Consider the following 20,651-nt stretch of genomic DNA (forward strand, 5'->3'; position numbering starts at 1 on the left):
TGAGCGACAGTGCAGCAGTGCCAGGTGGAAGCAGCTACCTTAGTGAGGCCTCGGCGGGCCGCGGCCTCAGGGGTGTGGAGGTGGTCAGCGCTGAGTGCACTTGAAGCCTCACTCCCGGACACACACAATCATAGCAATAAGAAACCAATCCAAAAACTCTTAATCGCGCACACTTCACCACCGCGGGCACCAGTCCTCGCCGCCGAGCCGTTCACCAGTCCTTAAGAGGCACCGAGCGTCCACCACTTGTGGCGAGGCAAGGGGCGGGGGAGCGCAACGCAGCCGCGACACTACCGTCCTTACGCGAGTCTCCCCTGGCGTGAGCGTGAGGGAGGCCGAGGGCACCGTGTGCGCGGCGTGGGAACTGCGGACCGACTGAGGGGAATGGAGAGTGGGAGGAAAGAGGCAGCTTACATAACCAGCCACCAGGAGCGAGAGAACCCCTTCCCCTTCCGTGACCCGGCGGAGGCTGGAGGCTTGTGAGGCTGGATGGCCGCGGCGCGTCTGGAAAGAAAGCAATGAAGAAGTGAGGGGGGTCACTCTCGCTACGGGAAGATTTTGTTTCTCGGCATCGATTTCTTCTTGCACTAGACGAAGCATGTGCTGGATGACATTGAAGGTGTGCATGTTTTGGAATTCCATTGGGGATGGACTTGATAAGACAGAATAATATATACTTCAGCATTTCTCCACCGACAGACATGTTATTGATATTCTTAAAGGTACTCCTGCATCTTACGCTACAGTTTACATTCCAGATCTCGATTCCTTCCCCTGTAGACAACACCAAGCATGCTATTTTGTGATTGTACAAACACGAAATGCTTTCCAAATAACGCCTCGAGGACCTTCCTTCCCATGCGGCAGTCACGAGGCGGGGAATGAGAGCAGATCTCACGCGTGGCGGCACGGAAGCCCTTTGGCTGACGGCCTCGACACGTCAGGGGGATGCTGACGATGTTAGTCTAATATGTTTCCCGTTCCCGCTAATGGTTGCGACCTGGAGTGTTGTTTTAATTTAATGTTTTTTTTTTTTTTAAATATGGCAGGGAAAAATGTCCTGTTAGATTGTGAGTGTATTTTATTCAGTATCTGAGTAAATATTATAGTGAGTCATTATGATCATCACATTCTTCTAAATCTTGGTCTTGTGTAACATTACCCCGCAGAAGACAGCCATAATGCAGTTGCAGCTATCATAAAAAAAAAGTACCAAGACATCTCAATCTGATGGTCGATGCTTGTAGTTATGCAAATAGAAAGTTCACTGAATCTGAAAAGCAGGGAAAGGAAAAGAAAAAAAAAATGACTGATGTAGGAATTAATTACTGTTTTTATTAATCTAGTGCGTCATGATTTTTTTCAATTTTTTTTATTCTTTATTTTTTTATTATTCTACTATTTTATTAATTCATTTTTTTTATTTTTATATTTATTTATTTTTTTATATTTCTTTCTTTCTTTCTTTCTTTATTTATTTATTATTTATTTATTTATTTTTATTTATTTATTTATTTTTTTTTTTACACTTCTCATGTAACTAAGAGCCTACAGATTTAAAGCAGTAACAGCCACCTTCAAAAGTTACCTTGTGTACGTTCAGGAGGTGCCTTGTGTAGGTGTTAGAAGCTGCCTCCCATAGGTCAGCTTTCTTTTCTTTTTCCATTGTCTTTGTTTCTTGATGTTCTTATGTTCTTACTTGTTTAAAACCGTCTTTCTCTCTCTCTCTCTCTCTCTCTCTCTCTCTCTCTCTCTCTCTCTCTCTCTCTCTCTCTCTCTCTCTCCGCACGGGATGCACGGTTGAAGGCAAAGCGAAGAGAGAGAAAAAAAAAAAGACCGAGAAAATAAAAGAGGGTGGGAAGCGCTGGGTTACTGGGTGGCTCCTGCACACGTCCCTCTTTGTAGTCTGCTTCACCCTGGCCACCCCGTGCAGGACGCGGATCCTCTCAGCTGGCTGGCTCTCCTCTTTCTCAGGATTTATAGTTTCTTGTTGTCAGCAGGATGTTCAATCTTACGGAAACGGGCAAGACGTCAACAGTGCTTACACACACACACACACACACACACACACACACACACACACACACACACACACACACACACACACACACACACACACACACACTTAACAACACCCCCAAGAAAAATTTTAACATGTTCACGTAGTATTCTCAAAAACAAAATTAAAAAAATAAGAATATACCGGCATCTCAGTGGCATTTTTATTAGATTTTTTGTTGCCCTTAGCCGGTGTCCCTCCTACATATAAAAAAAAAAAAGTATTTATGAAAATGTCTCTCCTGAAAACCCGGCTCGACAGACCTTCGCTAATATATGCAATTATCTTTTTTTTTTTTTTTTATTTAAATGCCAATAGCAATGAATATTTCCTTAAACACACACACACACACACACACACACACACACACACACACACACACACACACACACACACTCGTTGATATTCTGTGGATCAAAATGGTTGTCGCTCAGTCATTCTTACTACACGGAATTAAAACTAGTCACTGTGTGCCGTTCCAGAAATTAATCCTAAAGTCAGGAGTTTTAATTATAGAAGCACGACTTTCACCCCAGCAGTCCACAGGCCGCACCTCGCACCGCCGTGTTGCTTGGTGTGCTCCACTCAGCGTGTCATCCATCACCCTCATGTTCTCATTAGGTAGCCAAGCAAGAATGATTGACGGCTTTTTAAGGAGGAACATTCATTGTGGGTTTGGAGACACAAAACTGACGTGAGCCAATGACCTGTTTCTCTTTAAAGGAAGAAGACCAAAATAAATACTCTTGCTTCCTCTAAGTAGCGGAAGACGCACGGACCAGACACTCAGACAGCCCTTAGTGGAAATGGTCTCAGGCACGGGAAGACTTATTCTGACCAATTTTAAATGACACACTCTCTCTCTCTCTCTCTCTCTCTCTCTCTCTCTCTCTCTCTCTCTCTCTCTCTCTCTCTCTCTCTCTCTCTCTCTCTCTCTCTCTCTCTCTCTCTCTCTCACTCAAAGGAACAGACTGCCACATATATATAGGCTTTTGTTGCTCTTGGCCAATGTCCTTCTTACATAAAAAAAAAGGCATATTAGCTTTTTCAAACTTCCCTAATGCTCTTATGTTCTTAGCCATTATGCGCACGTACACGCGCACACACACACACACACACACACACACACACACACACACACACACACACACACACACACACACACACACACACACACACACTCTTCGTACTTCCTGACTTATCGGCAATAATGATGATGAGGCGTCGCTCCCGCCGTGGCGTAATGGCCCCACTACAGTGTTGCGTCACTGCAACATCATCAAGCCTACGTGTCTTCAAAATCCTGGTGCACGTGAGCAGAAGAGCGCCGCTGTCCTCCTTTATGGCCTAGCCAGCGTGAAGGGGAGATTTAATTGGGTTGCAGTTCTTTGAGGGAATAGGGAAAAAATATCGAAAAATATCATTTTAAATTAATGAAATATATAAAATTGTATGAAAGATATGGTGTGTATAAAAGTGAACACGAGTCACCCCTGCCCTCCCTCTCTCCCCCTCCCACCGTGCAGCATCTCCCGAGTACTGGCTCAGGTAATATCTTCCACTCCAAGAATTCTCAGGACGTACGTTTTATGGAAGGATTCCACGAGGAGGTCTGATGGCTTCTTGCAGCTTCTCTTATGGTCCTCTTATGTTCTTATAGCTTCACATACCGTAAAGTTTAAATGGAACCCCTCATCACCTCTTGCCCCCCCACACATACACACATCGGCGCGCGTAGCTCAGCAGGAAAATACATGAAGTCCGTGAACCAAATCACGTGAAGGACGATGGGATGATGCTCGTCAGTGTGATGGCGCAGCTCTCCCATCATGCAGGCTATTATTTGTTTCTTTCGCGATATTTTTGCCTGTTCTTCTGTCCGTCCATCCGTCTCTTTCAATCATTCCGCTTGCCTATCAATTTTTTTTTTATTTCCTGATACGACAGTGTTTGTAAGGTCTTTGAACTTTTGCGCTTGTGTGTTATTTTATTCTCTCTTCAACAGCGAATTCCAACATTTTGGAATGATAAATAAAAAAAATAAAGAAACGATGATCGAGGCGAATGTTGAAGTCAATTTTCACCATGACTAAATTCCTCTGTTAATACGGAATAACATGAAACTGATGCAACAAGATCCAGGCGGATTTTATTCAGTATTTCAATAATACCACGTTCCTCATTTTTAGCATTGATGTTACAAATCAAAATATTTCTTTGTTACAAATTAAAATTATTGTTGCAATTTAAAATACGTATTTGAACTTTCTCGTTTATGACTTTGTGTGATGTATGAAATCTCTTCAAAAATCTTCTCGCGCGACACATTTTCGCTCTTCAGCGTCCCTGGCACAAGAGTGATACAACATTGTCCTTTTGGCAGCTCGTCGCTAAACACGTGAAAGATGATGCCAAATAAAACATACATGCAAGACTTAAACATTCAATAATACCTGTCTGTCATTTCCATACATTATCTTGTAGATAGGAATCGTGTCAGGATGCCACATACATAAATTTGCAGTTGAAAAATGTGAATGACAAGAGAGTAGTCTCCAATTTATCTTTATCATATATTTAATTTACCTGTTATCTATTTTGTTTGGTATCTATTGATTGTTGCTACAAGTTTATGGCGTGGCCGGTAACACTCTCCAGATTACTGAACTTTATGCATTTACACACTGAATTCGCTCTGGCCCTGAAATCTCGTCCGCCAGGAGACCACTAAGGCTGTGGCCCCTTTTTCATTATGTAAATAGGTACGGACCCAAGTCGAGGATTTACTGCCTTGTAGCGCGGCAACAGCGAGAGGCAAGGTGTGTGTGTGTGTGTGTGTGTGTGTGTGTGTGTGTGTGTTTGCGTAGTTGCAATTAGACCATGAAGTTGCTCACCCTAACCTACTTCTGTATCTCTTATTAACTAATTCAATTTTAAAGTTGCATGTACTATCTGTCAACTCGCACTTCGTTTGTTGCGCCCTATTTTCTGGTATTAATTGATACGATATGGTGTGTGTGTGTGAGTGTGTGTGTGTGTGTGTGTGTGTGTGTGTGTGTGTGTGTGTGTGTGTGTGTGTGTGTGTGTGTGTGTGTGTGTGTGTGTGTGTTAAAAGAGGGACAGAGAGAGAGAGAGAGAGAGAGAGAGAGAGAGAGAGAGAGAGAGAGAGAGAGAGAGAGAGCTGCTGTAGACAAAAAGGCTTAGAGGGGTGATGAAAAAAATTCCCGGGGCGAATTGTCGTAATACACAGGGAAAGGGTTGTGAGCCGGGGATGTACGTACATGAAAGGGTTGACAGATCAGAGACATAATAGTGTTTTCATAATTTTCCCTATGAAGGCAAATCATCCTCAGCATGATTTGTGTCCTTCCAAAAAATCTTGTTTACACTTCTCATTCTTTTTTATTTATTTCCTCTTGTGCTGTGCGTCTTGCAATGCCGCTTTAAACGTGCTATTTCCGACACTTTGCACTTGTGAACTTAAAACTCCATTTCCCAGTTCTCGCTTCACTTTTGTTTATTTTCTACACCTTCATATAATCTGCAGTCTTGTTTTTACTTTTATTTTATTTTCATTTCTTGCTGCCAACTTTAAACAAATTTGGTAGTTGTTCATGTCTCCTAGCGTGTCTTTTTACGTACACTAAGGCCATGATAAACGCCTTCATTAGTATGTGGAAGTCTCTGTGGGAGTCTACTTGTAACTTGTCTCCAGTCTGCTTCTGCCTCTCTGATTGTGGTTCTCAGTACTCTTTCAAGTAGGTTGTCTTCTCCCCATTTACCTTCAAATTCCCTTAATATTGTAACTTTCATAATGAATCTCGTGTCGCACCTTAGCAAATGCCTCATCAAACCCAGTAAGATGCAGTCTGCCCAACTCTCTTTTCCTTGTGGTGTCAGTTTCTCTTGAGTAAAACCCTAACATATTTTTTTAAGTATAGTCTCGTAAAATATAAAGAGTTTAACACATCATGAATATTGTTTCCTCTCTAAGAAACTCATCCTCTCGTTCTTGATTACTTTTCATATTTTTTTTTACAAAACACAGTCAGTCAAGTTGGTCTGTAATGGAGATTTCTTTGTCTTTGTTTCAGTGAATTGGTATTAGTGTTTCCTCTCTCTCTCTCTCTCTCTCTCTCTCTCTCTCTCTCTCTCTCTCTCTCTCTCTCTCTCTCTCTCTCTCTCTCTCTCTCTCTCTCTCTCCGTCATATTCTTTTCAACGATTCCATCCTCCAGTGAGCTCCCATAATTCCCTACATTGGCTTGACTTTTTCTCCACATTCTATCACAATAATCCTGTTAATCTCAGTAGTTTGTTTTGGCTCCATTGCTTCCCTTGGGCTTGATCTTCATTAATACCGTTACCTTCCTTTTTCTCACCTCAGTGTTCCCTATTAAGATGTTTTTTCTCTTTAAGCTTTCCTCTGAATCTCTCTCTCTCTCTCTCTCTCTCTCTCTCTCTCTCTCTCTCTCTCTCTCTCTCTCTCTCTCTCTCTCTCTCTCTCTCTCTCTCTCTCTCTCTCTCTCTCTCTTTAACTGAACGGAAACAGATTTAATGCCTCATTAATCTTCTTGTCATCTTCATCTACTACTTCCCAAGCTTTCATGATATTCATCCGCAATATCGTTTTCCCTTTCCATTTATACATTTGAGGGACAGCTTAGGGCTCTTCCTTGCTTGTTCCTCTATGCATTTTACATAATCTTTCCATGTTTTCCTGCAAGTCCTCTCGCATCTCATGCCTTTTGTCTCTTGTTTTCTTTCTTTATTCCTGATATTGCTTTCCTATTAAATTATTCCATGCATTTTTATTTCATTTACTCTTCATGTTTTCTTACATAATTCTGTTGAATCCTTTCTCCTTTCTACAAACGTCATGCTTCGGTACATCTCTCTATATCTATTTCGTTGCGATGTTTCATAACGTTAGTGCCATGAATTTACCTTCTTCATGTCCTTCGTCAGCGTGATCTTTCTACTGATAAACCCAGGAACGCTCTGCCAGTTTTGTATTCCCTCCTGCCTTTGACTTGAAATGTTACAAGAGAGAAGTTTCAAGTCACTAAACCTCAAATTTTGGATAACCTATTATGAGTATACTTTTTAAGGACTAACACCTTTAGTGGCGCTCTTTTTTATAGCCTTTTTGTTGACTTAGGTCACTCCCCCATCTTACATAAAAATTAATAATAATGATAATTATAAAAACTTACGAGTATTCATGTCTGTAATTGAAATCTCCTTACAATATTATATTTACGGCGTTTTTCATTACCGTGACGCTGCCTGTAATCACCTCTATATAATCATTTACACCCTACGAGGCTGTCTGTAATCATTTGATTTGGAAAGGTAATGTGCCGCAACATCGTGGTCATATGGCGCCGCTACAAAATGTTAGAAACAACTTAAATTAAGGAAGGGTAAAACAGAATGATAACAGCAACTAAAATTGTGGTACAATAAAACGGAATGATTGAAGTAACTATAATTGTGGAAGGGTAAAATAATAATAATAATAATAATAATAATAATAATAATAATAATAATAATAATAATAATAATAATAAAATCTGTGTTGGATTATAAAAAAAAGGATCTCCAAAAGTGGCAGAAGATGAAAGGAAGTTGAATTAAACATAAATGCAGAGATTAGAGGCTGTGGAGGAACCAGCCTGTCTTTACTCATCTCTCATCTTTTCAACCCAACTTAATGTCGTGGACTATTTCAGTTTTGAAGAACATAAATTCAGTATACACAACAAGCAAATTAATTTAGTTTTAAATATATATCTTCAAAATGGAATTTCATGAAATTATAGAAAATAATAGCCAACTAACAGTTCAATCTGAAAAATATTTCCTAAAAGCATAAGCTCCTGGAAATATACAAATACATTTTAACATTCTGCCTCAAAATATAGATTTTTTCATTGAAGTTATACGAGAGTATACGTACAACCTGCAAACACTTTCTTTTCAGAACTGATTGATTAATTTTTCCTTAACCAGACTTTTGGATTGTCTTCTCTCTGAAAAGCTTTTCAGTATTGGGAGTGGAACATAAAGTTAAGAATAAGTACATTCATTTCAAGTTTTATCGACAAATACAGTGAACGTGTTGTGTCCTGTTAGGATTGAAACCTTATAATATGCAACGAGTGTCGCTTTCCACTGTAAGCTCTCTTCTGCTTTCACTTAGTGTGCAACGTACATGAAAATCTAACTCATCATCTCAGTATTTTGGTGGTTATTGGCCACAGCACCTTACAACAGTGTTATAGTGCAGCTGACAGAAGTCAACAGCATGACTCGTCACACTGACGCGTGCAGTATGAGTGTTAAGGGCCTGGTCACGTACATGTACATGTACAACATGTGCAACAGCAAGAATCTTGAACATTCACTTTAGATTCGATTTAGAAACTACTCAAAACACTACTTGATAGTTACAACTTAGAGATTGCCAATAGATTTCTTAAATAAAATAATATGATAAAATGAGTAACATTATTCGTTCATACAAAATTTTGCAGAGATTTGAAATTATAAGCATTCATTTCAAGTTTATTAACAAATAATGTGGACTCACTGTGAACCATACAAAAAATTGAGAACCACTGATCTCTGCCCTGCCAGGCAGTCTTTGATCACCTCCACAACCACTATGGTTATCTAGGCTACCTTTAATCACCTCTAACCCACGAATCTTTTCTCACTCACCTCCACATTACCACGTCTAGTCAAAGGTTGTCTTCAGTCAAGGCTGTCTTCTTTAATCACCTCCATAATTTAATTCCCTCTAATCAGTAAGTCAAAAATTTAGTGGTACGTACATTCCCCAGTATTAAATTTCTTTTCCTTGCCGTTTATTATTACGTATTTCAATATCTATTACTTTTGTCTCTCCCTCTCCCTGTTTCTGTGCCTGTCTAACTTACTTTGTACTACCTCTTTGTCTTTATCGTGTGAAGCTTTTATCTCTACCTGTCTTTGTCTCTATTTCCTCAGTTTTATTACCCATTTCTGTTTTATTCAATTTCGTCACGTCTCCAATATCTGTTCCTACAATGAGAAAATAGTATGTGCTTGTACATGATTTATTCACTTATTGACTCGTTTAATTCTCTCTCTCTCTCTCTCTCTCTCTCTCTCTCTCTCTCTCTCTCTCTCTCTCTCTCTCTCTCTCTCTCTCTCTCTCTCTCTCTCTCTCTCTCTCTCTCTCTCTCTCTCTCTCTCTCTCTCTCTCTCTCTCTCTCTCTCTCTCTCTCTCTCTCTCTCTCTCTCTCTCTCTCTCTCTCTCTCTCTCTCTCTCTCTCTCTCTCTCTCTCTCTCTCTCTCTCTCTCTCTCTCTCTCTCGCACACACACACACACACACACACACACACACACACACACACACACACACACACACACACACACACACACACACACACACACCAGTGTTTCTCCCCTTCATCTCTTTTCATGTATCTCCTTCACTGCTTCCTTTTGCCTCCTTCATATCATTCATCTGATCCTGCAGGACTTTTTACTCATGGACATGCTTTGCTCCATCTCCCTCACATGTTCCAGTGTAAACATTTCCCCTAATGTATCCCTTTGTTCCAGAATATTTTTGCTTAGTCTTCAAAACTGTTAACCATTCCGCATAACCTTCGTCGCTAAGTTCACGATCATTTGCGTCTATCACTTAATCGAGTCTTATTTCCTCCTTCCGTCACTAGAATCTTCACGTAACCCAACAACTATTTCCATCGAGAACGTGCTTAGATTTCACTGTGTTTAGTTCTCACTTGAAAAACCTCGTATAGTTTCGCTGGAAAAAAAAGGCAGAGACACTCATGTTTTACGCTAATCTAGTGTTAATCATCTCTTTCTTGCTGTCTTTCTGTATTGTGAACATGGAACTAATTATAGACTGTGTGTGTGTGTGTGTGTGAAGAAGCTTACATTAGGAGTATGAGCTGAGGTAATGCATGGAGTAATTAACACACTGACGGATGAAGTTAATCAGGTAGCGCTTTTAACGAGAAATGAAGACATTGCCAGCTTACGTGAAAGTTCCGTTGTATATATGTGTGAGTAACAATTCATTAAAGCATTTGCCTCGTTAGGAAGAGAGTGGCAGTTTCCCTTAACAGTATTTGTGGAGGTAATCCAGAAAAGTGGTAGCCTCCCGCACGTCCCCTTCGGTAGAATGAACTCAGTAAACAATGAAGCTAAAATGTGAATAAATATTTTTTGCTTGCTCACAAAATGCGCATCAGCCTCCCAGCTCTCTACATTACAACAAATGGAGGGAGGAAAAAACAGGCAGAAAAACAAAAAAAAAAAGTAAATAGAGGTTAAGTCAACAATATTTTTTTTTCTTATGTAGGGTGAGTCACCAACAGCCATAACTTTTTATTTATTTGTTTTGTTTATTATTATTATTTTTTTTTTCATGTTTTGTCTTTTCTCCATTTTTGTGAATGCAACGAGTACTCCTCAGGGATCTTGAAACCCGGTAATTTAATAAACCATTCACTGACCATATGTATGTAATGTGAACTCTTGTGATGCTGGAGAGAGAGAGAGAGAGAGAGAGAGAGAGAGAGAGAGAGAGAGAGAGAGAGAGAGAGAGAGAGAGAGAGAGAGAGAGAGAGAGAGAGAGAGAGAGAGATTGGAGTGACTGTTTCTCCTACGGCTATCGTTAACCTTAAATTTCCACGAAGTCTAGTTTTATTTAGCTATGGACGACAAACAGAACAAAGTAATTTTCTCAGATTTCACGGAAGAAATACAAAACAATAATTTTACTCAGTGCTCAGTTCCTAAAAGCGCCAGGATTTTTTTTTTTTTTTCAACGTGTAAGACGTGTGTTTCATCTTGTCAACTTAGTTAAGAGCAACACGCCCTCCTGGCATCAGCGTTGAGAGTGTTACCGTGAAACTTGATAGACATGGCTGGATGGATCAAGTAGCAAGTCGAGCCTCAAGGAAATGTCAAGTGAGCAGGAGAGGTAAAGCCGCAAACTATTAAACAGAGCATTCTCTGAAGGAAGAAAGGAAAATTGTCACCTTTCTTTTTATTTCATTAGTTCACAAGGGTGATTATTCTTTGCAGATTATGGCCTCACTCTTCTCTCATCCTAAACCTTCTAATCTTGGTTTAACTCAGCCTGTTCTCGTGCTATGCATAATACCGAGGCTGCCAAATCAAACGGCATTTGAACCTTCCATCACCTCAATCTCATGCGCTTTATGTTTCTCTCCGAAATAATGCCAAGATTGTTTTCTAACTAGCCATTCCTTCATCAGTAGAAAATGTCAAAATATTTATATTTCTAACCCCTTTTTCCTGACATCTAACCAGAAATATTTCCAACAACTTATCTTCTTAATTTTTCCCTCCTCTACTTCAACCTGGTGGCATCACTGCCATCTCATTTATATCTAAAGCTTAAGTCATTCCTCAGATCTTTGCTATAAATTCTCCCTTGTGTGATTCAGGGGTTGTTAACCACTCTCCTCCATCCTCCGACTATTCCATGGCTTTCAATTTATTACATTCTTTCTGATGATGTTTTCCATACCCTTGGCAGGACAGAGGCAGCAGCCACACCTCCAAATTTGTTATTGTGTATGGGAAATATAATCCAAAGATATTTTAAAATGCACTCTGAACTTTTAATAGCAAATGTTACTGTGAAAAAACGTGTGTGTTTGTGAAAGCATTAGCAACAGGTGCGTGGCGGTGCAGAGTGGTACGTCCGTGAGGGGTTAATAATCGAGCGACAGCAGCCTGGGGGAGTAAAAGCGAACACGGTGAGGAAGCAACATATAACAAATGTACATATATAATTTTCTGTCAGATGATGCACCCTTCAAGCCGCGATTGACGCACGGTGGCACTGCGGCCCTGACCCACTTTCTCTAATGAGATATACGTATTGCCAATAAGCGAATCACACGCCGCGTGTTGAGGATACCTAGCGCTGCGGTGAACGGTGTTCCTTAGCGTTTGTGTGTGTGTGTATGTGTGTGTGTGTGTGTGTGTGGGTGTGTGTGTGGGTGGATGTGGGTGTGAACGTTAAATTAATAACGGATTTAAAAGTATGACGGAAGAAACACCCTTCATTTTCTTAGACACTGAACTTAGAAACAGGAAAATATCACTGTGTGAGTGTACTGAGATGATGGTGGTGGTCGTGGAAGTAGAGATGTTATGTAGTAGTAGCTGTAGTAATAGTATTATTGTTTTTGTTAAACTTCTCAATTTTTCCTGATGTGGAAATAACACTTCTCATTCGTTCAGTTCTGATTATTACAAACCTTTTTCTTGACTTCTTACGTACACTTATTAGTTAGTCACTCTAGCGTATAAAACGACGAATGAAATTAAGGAACTTCAAATCATCCATATAATCAAAACACAATGACTAATACATGACGGATGAGTGCCCTTCACAACGCCGAAATAATACGCGGAGAGGGAATGAGAACCAAATATCTCCAAATCTGGTCCTGGCCTGTAATTACACGCCATGGCGGGGATGAGAGGAGTGCGTCGGCCTTGACTCCTGCTCCGTGCTGCCTGTTCAAGTGTTAATAAGTCATGTGAAGGGTAAACGTGAGCACAAAATCCTGGTCCTCCGAATATGATCTGATTTATGTTTAACATAGAGGTAATACCCACTGCCCATATAAAATGTGTGCATTTATTTTTCAGTCTTTTATTGGGTGTGTCCTGGTCATGGTTAGTGCTTCATGTTTGGTGGGATTTTCGATGCAATATATTGACAATAAAAAAAAAACAAATACATAAAAAGCGACAGTAACTACCACATTTGGGGCAGCGCCGTGAGCTGTAACGATATTGCCTTAACTGGCTCGCCTCTGCTCTCAGCCGAAACAACAAACTAATCAATGCCTGTCACTCGTTGGTCGTGGCGATGGGTGGTCAGGGAGCGCGAGCTGTTTGCTGAGACTTCTAATGACTGCATTTGTGCCTCAGGTCTGTCATCTGTCTTCCTGTTTTTCCCACATCAGAATGATTGAACCTTTTTATTATGTACAAATGGTAGTGCACATTTTATTTCTCCGTACAAGTTTTCTCTGACCAAAATTCAAAGAAAGGCTTGTAATTAACTTTTTTTTTTCTGATAAACAGAACTTAAACACGAAAGAAACTTATAAGGTAATTATAATAATATAATTATAGGTCAATAATGGTATTTTTTTCCGTAATATCTTATATTTAATGCATCTACATGATTATACAGTCTAGGAAAACGGTATTCTCCTTTTCCCTTCAGGAAAGCAACACGACTAACTCCTTAGCCTTTAGATCCAAATGTTGAGACTTGCCATCTCGCTGCTCGCCTTGATGCACACCACGCTGCGTGAACTCAATGCCCGTGTAAGCCCTGTGGCTTTGTCAAGCTCCAAGCCTGTTCATTGGAACCTGAAGCAAGCGAGTTAGTAAGCCAAGTTCCGATTGATTTTTATAGTAATACTATTTACAATTCAGTGATCTTTGTTTATTCTGCTCTACCTTCATTTTACATTTACGTTGTGTTTTATCACATGTAATAAATAACTAAAAGCAATAACCATCACAACATTCAGGCCCGTCATGAAATATAGAAGACTGATAAAGGAATCGGTAAACACAGCATCCAGGTTGCCGCCGATCCGTGAGAACAGAGCACTTGAGGCCAGGCAGCAGCGGCACCACGCGGCCACCACGTCCACACACACATTTTATTTTTATTTAACAATGTAGTAGCACTTAGCTGTCAAACAATTATATTTATACAACAAGCACTGGAGAGGCGGTGTGCGGCGTGTACCAGCGTGGCGAATGTGACGGACGTTGCTGGCCTGACTCTCCAACAGGGATGTCAGTATCATGTTTTGTATTAATTCTTTGGTTTTATGATAGCCTGAAACACTGTCGGTATAAGCAATTCTAATAATTTTGGAAATGTGATGAAACGCACAAATTTTTAAGTCCGTGTGAGACAAGAAGAATTGTGAATATATGGCAGTTCATCAAGACTGTATGCGTTACAGTACTCGTATATGCTTCATTACTCAGTATCCATCCACTTGTGATCGCCGAGGAAAGGCTGGCCTGTACCTTCACACCTTCACAGTACTGATGGGTGTGTCATCATACTGGGAATACTTCTGTGGTTCGTTATGGAAAGCCAGGAAACTCGTGTCTGAGAAATTAGACATTAGGAAGATTCCCGCCCTCTAAAGGTGATGGATGTTACCATGATGGAAGTAGCGTCTGCCTTTGTATCCTGTTTAGCGGCTGCACGGTCGGATTCCTGGGCTATTTAGTGCATTACCGCCAATACTGATAAGCTCTCTTATATCGACGAACCAAAGAGCTTAATGATGGCTGGCTCAATGTTTGTGTAGCACTTGTATTATGTAGAACCACTTAATTGACGGAGCGACCCGTTTATATTTACTAAGTCCTGACTGAGTGAGGATTCAGTATGAGGATTCTGTGCCGACAAATAAGTAGATAGATATAAATAAATGAAAAATTAAAGAAAGAAAGAAAGCATGAAAAGAATAAATAGGTAAAAGAAATAAGTAATTAAATAGGTGAACAAATATACAATAATAAATATAAATTCAATGATTTCTTGATTCATGAGAGGATTTGTCATTCTACTGGAATTTAAGCGTTATATTCTCATTTTTCTTAGATATATCACATTGAAATCAGAGTACCTATTGTTTACATGAAGCATTGAATTACCGGTGGCTCATGCATGGACCAGCTCACTGCGATAGTTATTTCCTCGCGATGGGCGTGGCAACCTAACAGCAATGGAAGACTTGGCTCAGGTACAGGCGCATGTGTGTCAGCGGCGCGGAGAAATTAATAGAATGGTTGCATAAGGTGGTGAGAAAATTTGCATTCAGGGATAAAAACTGCTGAACAAAATGTGTTAGAATGTAAAAGTGTGGGAATGAAAAATACAAGGTTATATTTATTTCGCCAGAAAGAAAGAAAAAAAAAATGTGGTTCATGTCGAAAGAATTAGCACATGAGTTCCGAGGGGAGGAAGCCACACACACACACACACACACACACCACACACACACACACACACACACACACACACACACACACACACCATTAAATTGTCGAAGGTTAGTGTTAGCCCGGCGTTACCATAAGAAGATTATCCCGCCACCCCTCCACCAACCCCAGGAGAGGCAGTAGGAGGATGGCAGGCCTCTGGTTCTTGCTGCCGCCCCTCCCTTCCACCACCTCCACTACCGTCACGTCACCTCGCGGGTCGCTGTGAATCGTGACGTGCATTTTAAAACTACTCTGGCTTTTCTTGTAATTTTAATGTATCCAACAACAGCTGCAAGAAATACTCGTAATGTATCTGACTCTTCTTGTAGTTAAAGCATTACATTCATGCACCGTTCTCCAGCCATAGCTAGGTTTCTGCCTTTGGTCCTCCGTAACGTACAATTCATACGTAGCACCGCCATATCACGTGTCAAGATTTTGCTGTCTACGTGTCGCTGAAAGTCTTTCTGGTGCAGTGTTCTGTCAAGTTACACGAAAACCTGCTACGTGACTGTTAGTTATCTACCGTAGATCACTGTCGCAACTGTCTTAACATTCACCACCAGTGCGCCGCTCACCCTCAGGCAGCAAACTTTGAAAAAAAAAACGGCCAGAAAACGGAAACGTGACGCAAATCACGAACATGAGACTTTTCATGACTGTTTATGTTGGAAATACTTTGGCATGATACTTTGTTTTTTTTTCAGTAACTCATGACATGAAGAAGAGCTCGAGACATTTGCAATATCTTCACTGGAGAGAGAGAGAGAGAGAGAGAGAGAGAGGAGAGAGAGACGAGAGAGAGAGAGAGAGGAGAGAGAGAGAGAGAGAGAGAGAGAGAGAGAAAGTGTGTGTGTATGCAGGTGCTTGCATGCATTATGTTAACCAAAGTGGAAGATTACACTCTTGAGAATGTTTTGGTTCCAGACTCCGTTACCGGTAACAACAACTGAACCAGAACGAACGCCTGGCTGCGGATGCTTCAGCTTTTGCATTCCTCGAAAACCACCGCCTTAAAAAATGTCACCAACTTTCTCGTGAGGCTGAGAGGTGTAAGCTTTTTATCGGCGCCTCATAACGACTCTCACGACACACAGCATACAAAACTCCTGGAAATTTTCAGTTCGTCATGGCAGGGGGAAGGAAGAGGCAAGGTTTAAACTGTGAAGAAGGAAGAGGAAATATTAATGTCAGCGCTGAAATACACGAGTAGTAACGAAAGTTGGGTCGTGTAACTCACAGACCTGATAATGTTTTCCTTTCATTATAATTTATAATGAAGTGACCGCAGGGTTTAAAGTTTGTATTGAGTCAGCGCTGAAATACACGAGTAGTAGCAAAGGTTGGGCCATGTAACTCACAGATCTGATAATTCTTTCCTTTCATTGTAATTTGTGTTGAAGAGAGTCCAGAATTTATGGTTCGTATTCTTAAATGCTTCAATTTTTACTATTTTTAAAACCCATAACTGATTACTCGTGTAGTCATGAGTGTTTTTTTCAATTGTTGATGCAGAATCCTTGTAAAACTAACACAAGAATCATGAAAACACCCTTGAAAACCCAGATTACTTCCATTGTAGTCTGTTAAAAATGCAAGAGACAACACGACGAAGTGTTAAGGAACACAGCTCCAAAAATTTACTTGAAAAGACACTGGAAAAAAAATAAAAGTTAAACGCAAAATCCAGTAATCCATTACTCCTGAAGTGAACATGTGTTAGACACTCTCATACGGGAAGGGACTGAGCCGATTGATCCAGCGGTAATCCGATCAAGACCCTGCCGCATCTGATAAGTGTCGCCAGCTTAGCAAAAATTAAAAGACCCGCATTCCTAAACGTTTCCGTGCCTTACCTCGACTCTTTTTAACACTGAACCCTTTGCGAGTGCTGTCCCTGAATGAAAGGCACCCGAAACACCGAGGCACAATGGTCCTTTCAGTGTGTTTCATCTCTTTAGACCTTGACTTTGAACCTTTCTCCTTTCATGCGGAAATATTTTGTAAACTGTAATTGCCACGTCAGCCTCGCATTGATTCGCGAGAGTAGCCACTGACGGAACCATCTCTTGCCTGCACCATTAATCAGTCACCGTTGACGCGAAAGCAGTAAACCTGTGGTGCGTTTCCTGGAGATTGCGGGGGCGAGGAGACGGCGAGCAAGTAGAGGAGGAGGAGGAGGAGGAGGAGGAGGAGGAGGAGGAGGAGGAGGAGAAGATGGGGAAAAAGGGAGAAAAGCAAAATAACACGTCTAATTGAGGAAGAGGAAGAGGAGAAGACTGGAAAGGAAAGGAAAGGCAAAATAGAAGTGGATAAGAGATTTGATTCCGAAGAAAAGAGAAGGAAGTGGGAACGTTTGTGGTGGCAAGAAAGGAGGAAGAGGAGGAGGAGGAGGAGGAGGAGAGGAGGAGGAGGACGTTAAAGACGAAAACGTGGAGGAGACAGGAAAGAAAAGGAGAGAAAAAGATTAAAAGTGAAACACTGGATTGTGAGGGAGGAAATGGAAGAAGTATTGTTTTTATAGAAGAGAATGGGGAGAAGGAGGAGGAGGTGGAGGAGGAGACATGAAAGAAAAGATGAAAGGAAAAGGAAGAGATAAAGCATTAAAACTGTGAAGAAGGAAGAGGAAATACCGATGTTTATATTAGAGTTGCGACTGAAAGGAATTCGACAAGGATGAGAAAGAGACGGGAAAGAAAATGATGAAACGAAGAGAAAGAAAATATTAAATTGCACGGAAGGCAAGGAAATAATAATGTTTGTGGAAGAGAGTGAGAGAGGTTAGAACGAGGAGGAGAAACAAATGAATACAAAAGAAGAACAAATGTTAGCAGTTCTCTTTGTTTTTACAGGTCTGTTTGTGGAGGGAATGTGTAGAGGAGGAGCAAGGAGTGTGTGAGTTAGGGAGGAGTTGTGAAGACGTGTAGTGGAGGACAGTACAGCCTCATCCTGATTCGCAGCGACCACTTATTATTATTATTATTATTATTATTATTATTATTATTATTATTATCATTATTATTATTATTATTATTATTATTGTTATTATTATCATTATTGTTGTTGTTGTTCTTGTTGTTATTGCTGATGCTGCTGCTGCTGCTGCTGCATATATTATTATTATTATTATTATTATTATTATTATTATTATTATTATTATTATTATTATTATTATTATTATTATTATTATCATTATTATTATTATTATTATTATTATTATTGTTGTTGTCATTCTTATATATATATATATATATATATATATATATATATATATATATATATATATATATATATATATATATATATATATATATATATATATATATATATATATATATATATATATATATATATATTTATTTATTTATTTATTTATTTATTTATTTATTTATTTATTTATTTATTTTATTAATTAATTTTTTTTTTTTACCATCCTGAATATAATGACGACAGAAAAATATTTTCATAAAATGTGCATGTGTGTGTGTGTGTGTGTGTGTGTGTGTGTGTGTGGTGTGGGGTGCAGAGGGTCATTCCAATTACCTTCGGCAGGCGAGCAGGATGTCCGCCACTGCAGGATAGGTTTAACTTTTCATAATATCACACCATGACCCCTGCGATCTTCCCGGCGGGGCATGACTTTCACTCCGTGCCGCCAGGAGGGGGCGCTTGGCTGAAGTAATATAAATCAGTGCTGTGTTGAGTGTTTCTTACCCTTTCCTACAGAGACGAGTTTGATGTTTGCTGCATTCGACCAGATCTTCCTCTTTCACTTTACTTTAGTTAATTTTTTTTTTTTTTTTTTTTTTTCTGGAACGGCAACTTAGCGTGATTTTTTTTTTTTTTTTTCGTTTTTTTCATTTATCTTTTTCTCTCTGAAACGGCAACTTAGGGCGATTTTTATTTCTTTCGTCTTTTCCTTTTGTATCCTTCGCAAGTTTTCTCAGCGTATACGAAAAAATGTTTCCAGATCATTGGCGTCATTCTTTCTTATCACTAATGGAAATTTATGGAATTACAGTGCCCCAGAGAAAGAGAGAGAGAGAGAGAGAGAGAGAGAGAGAGAGAGAGAGAGAGAGAGAGAGAGAGAGAGAGAGAGAGAGAAATTAGGACATGTATTATTAAAAGACGTTCGTCTCCAAAACAATCTCTCTCTCTCTCTCTCTCTCTCTCTCTCTCTCTCTCTCTCTCTCTCTCTCTCTCTCTCTCTCTCTCTCTCTCTCTCTGTGTCTCTGTGTGTGTGTGTGTGTGTGTGTGTATTATTGTCTTACTTGAGGTATATGCAAGTTATTGGTGTGAGTATTAAATACAATGTGATTTTGTCTTTTGTTGTTGTGTGTTTGCGGTTCGATGATCACTTTTCTTGTCATTCGTGGAAGGAGGATAACGAACTAAAGGATAATATGTTCTGATACGCGATGATTCACTGCGCCAGGACTTGGAGTGTTGTGGTGCATTTAATCAGTCAGACGCTTGTTGGTATTGTATCTATTGGAAGACTGAACAAAGCATTATTGTCTCTTGGTAAATTCATAGCTGGTAAATCCTCGGCAGCCGCTTTCCGTCTTTCTCTTCTCGAGTGTAAGAAAATTCTGATATCTGTCTGTTCTTTTTAGATTCCTTATGCATGAAAATTTGTCCACAGCCAAAGTTGTGTGCGTGTTCCGGCCGCGCTTTGGTGCTGCTAAAAATATATCATAATTTTAAATTTTAAAACACCTTAAATTTGTGAAAACTTAAAATTAATAATCTCAAGTTTTGTGTTTTCAGCACATGAAACATTAAAATGGTTTAAATCGACTTTCCCAGATATTAACACAGTAACTTTCGCATCTTTCGTGGAAATATTTACGAAGAGTGAATGAAAATGCTCTCATGCCACATTTCTCTTTATTGTTGGACGGTCAACATTGGCATACGGGGGAAAAATGGAATTACATTTGTGCTCATGGAAAGGAAACTGTTAAAACCGAAATATCCACAATTAAACTTACAATAACTTGGTCAAGTTTCGTAAAAAAAAGAAAAATGATTATAGAATAGAAATATTTGCAAAGAATGTATACGGTTCATGTAATTTATGAGTGTTGCCGGCGCCTCGTTGGTGAAGGATTAAAGGAACAGCAGGAAAGCAGTGAAAGGGACGAATGAACGAAGGTCAAATGTTGTTCTGAGCCCCAAGAGTAAGAAGTATTGTGCATCAGAGGCTCGGAAGGCACGCAGTAGTAAGAAGGCCAAGAGTAAGTAATCCCAGAAATGGCGGCAAAGATAGCAAGAGGTGGAACAATGAAGCGGCCGTGAGCTGTGAGAGGAGAGAAGCGGCTGAAAAATGAACAGTGGTGAGATTAGTATCTTTAGACTCAGAGCTGTGCTGAATTATGTTTTTTTTTTTGTGTGTGTGTGTGTGTGTGAGAGAGAGAGAGAGAGAGAGAGAGAGAGAGAGAGAGAGAGAGAGAGAGAGAGAGAGAGAGAGAGAGAGAGAGAGTATTGTTCAG

At 40.0% G+C, this 20,651-nt stretch overlaps 2 protein-coding genes across 2 annotated transcripts in view; one reads left to right on the forward strand and one right to left on the reverse strand.

Annotated features, from left to right (window-relative positions):
* The window catches only part of LOC135114921 (PDF receptor-like), a 150,739-nt gene extending 149,647 nt beyond the window's left edge, over positions 1-1,092 (reverse strand). Inside the window, 1 exon segment of the mRNA XM_064031195.1 lies at positions 39-1,092. The gene's annotated coding sequence lies outside the window, so the exon portion shown is untranslated.
* The window catches only part of LOC135114927 (uncharacterized), a 364,637-nt gene that overhangs the window by 337,296 nt on the left and 6,690 nt on the right, over positions 1-20,651 (forward strand). The gene's annotated exons all lie outside the window — the stretch shown is intronic.

The sequence above is a fragment of the Scylla paramamosain genome, chromosome 2 (genome assembly GCF_035594125.1).
Source record: "Scylla paramamosain isolate STU-SP2022 chromosome 2, ASM3559412v1, whole genome shotgun sequence".
Lineage (NCBI taxonomy): Eukaryota > Metazoa > Arthropoda > Malacostraca > Decapoda > Portunidae > Scylla > Scylla paramamosain.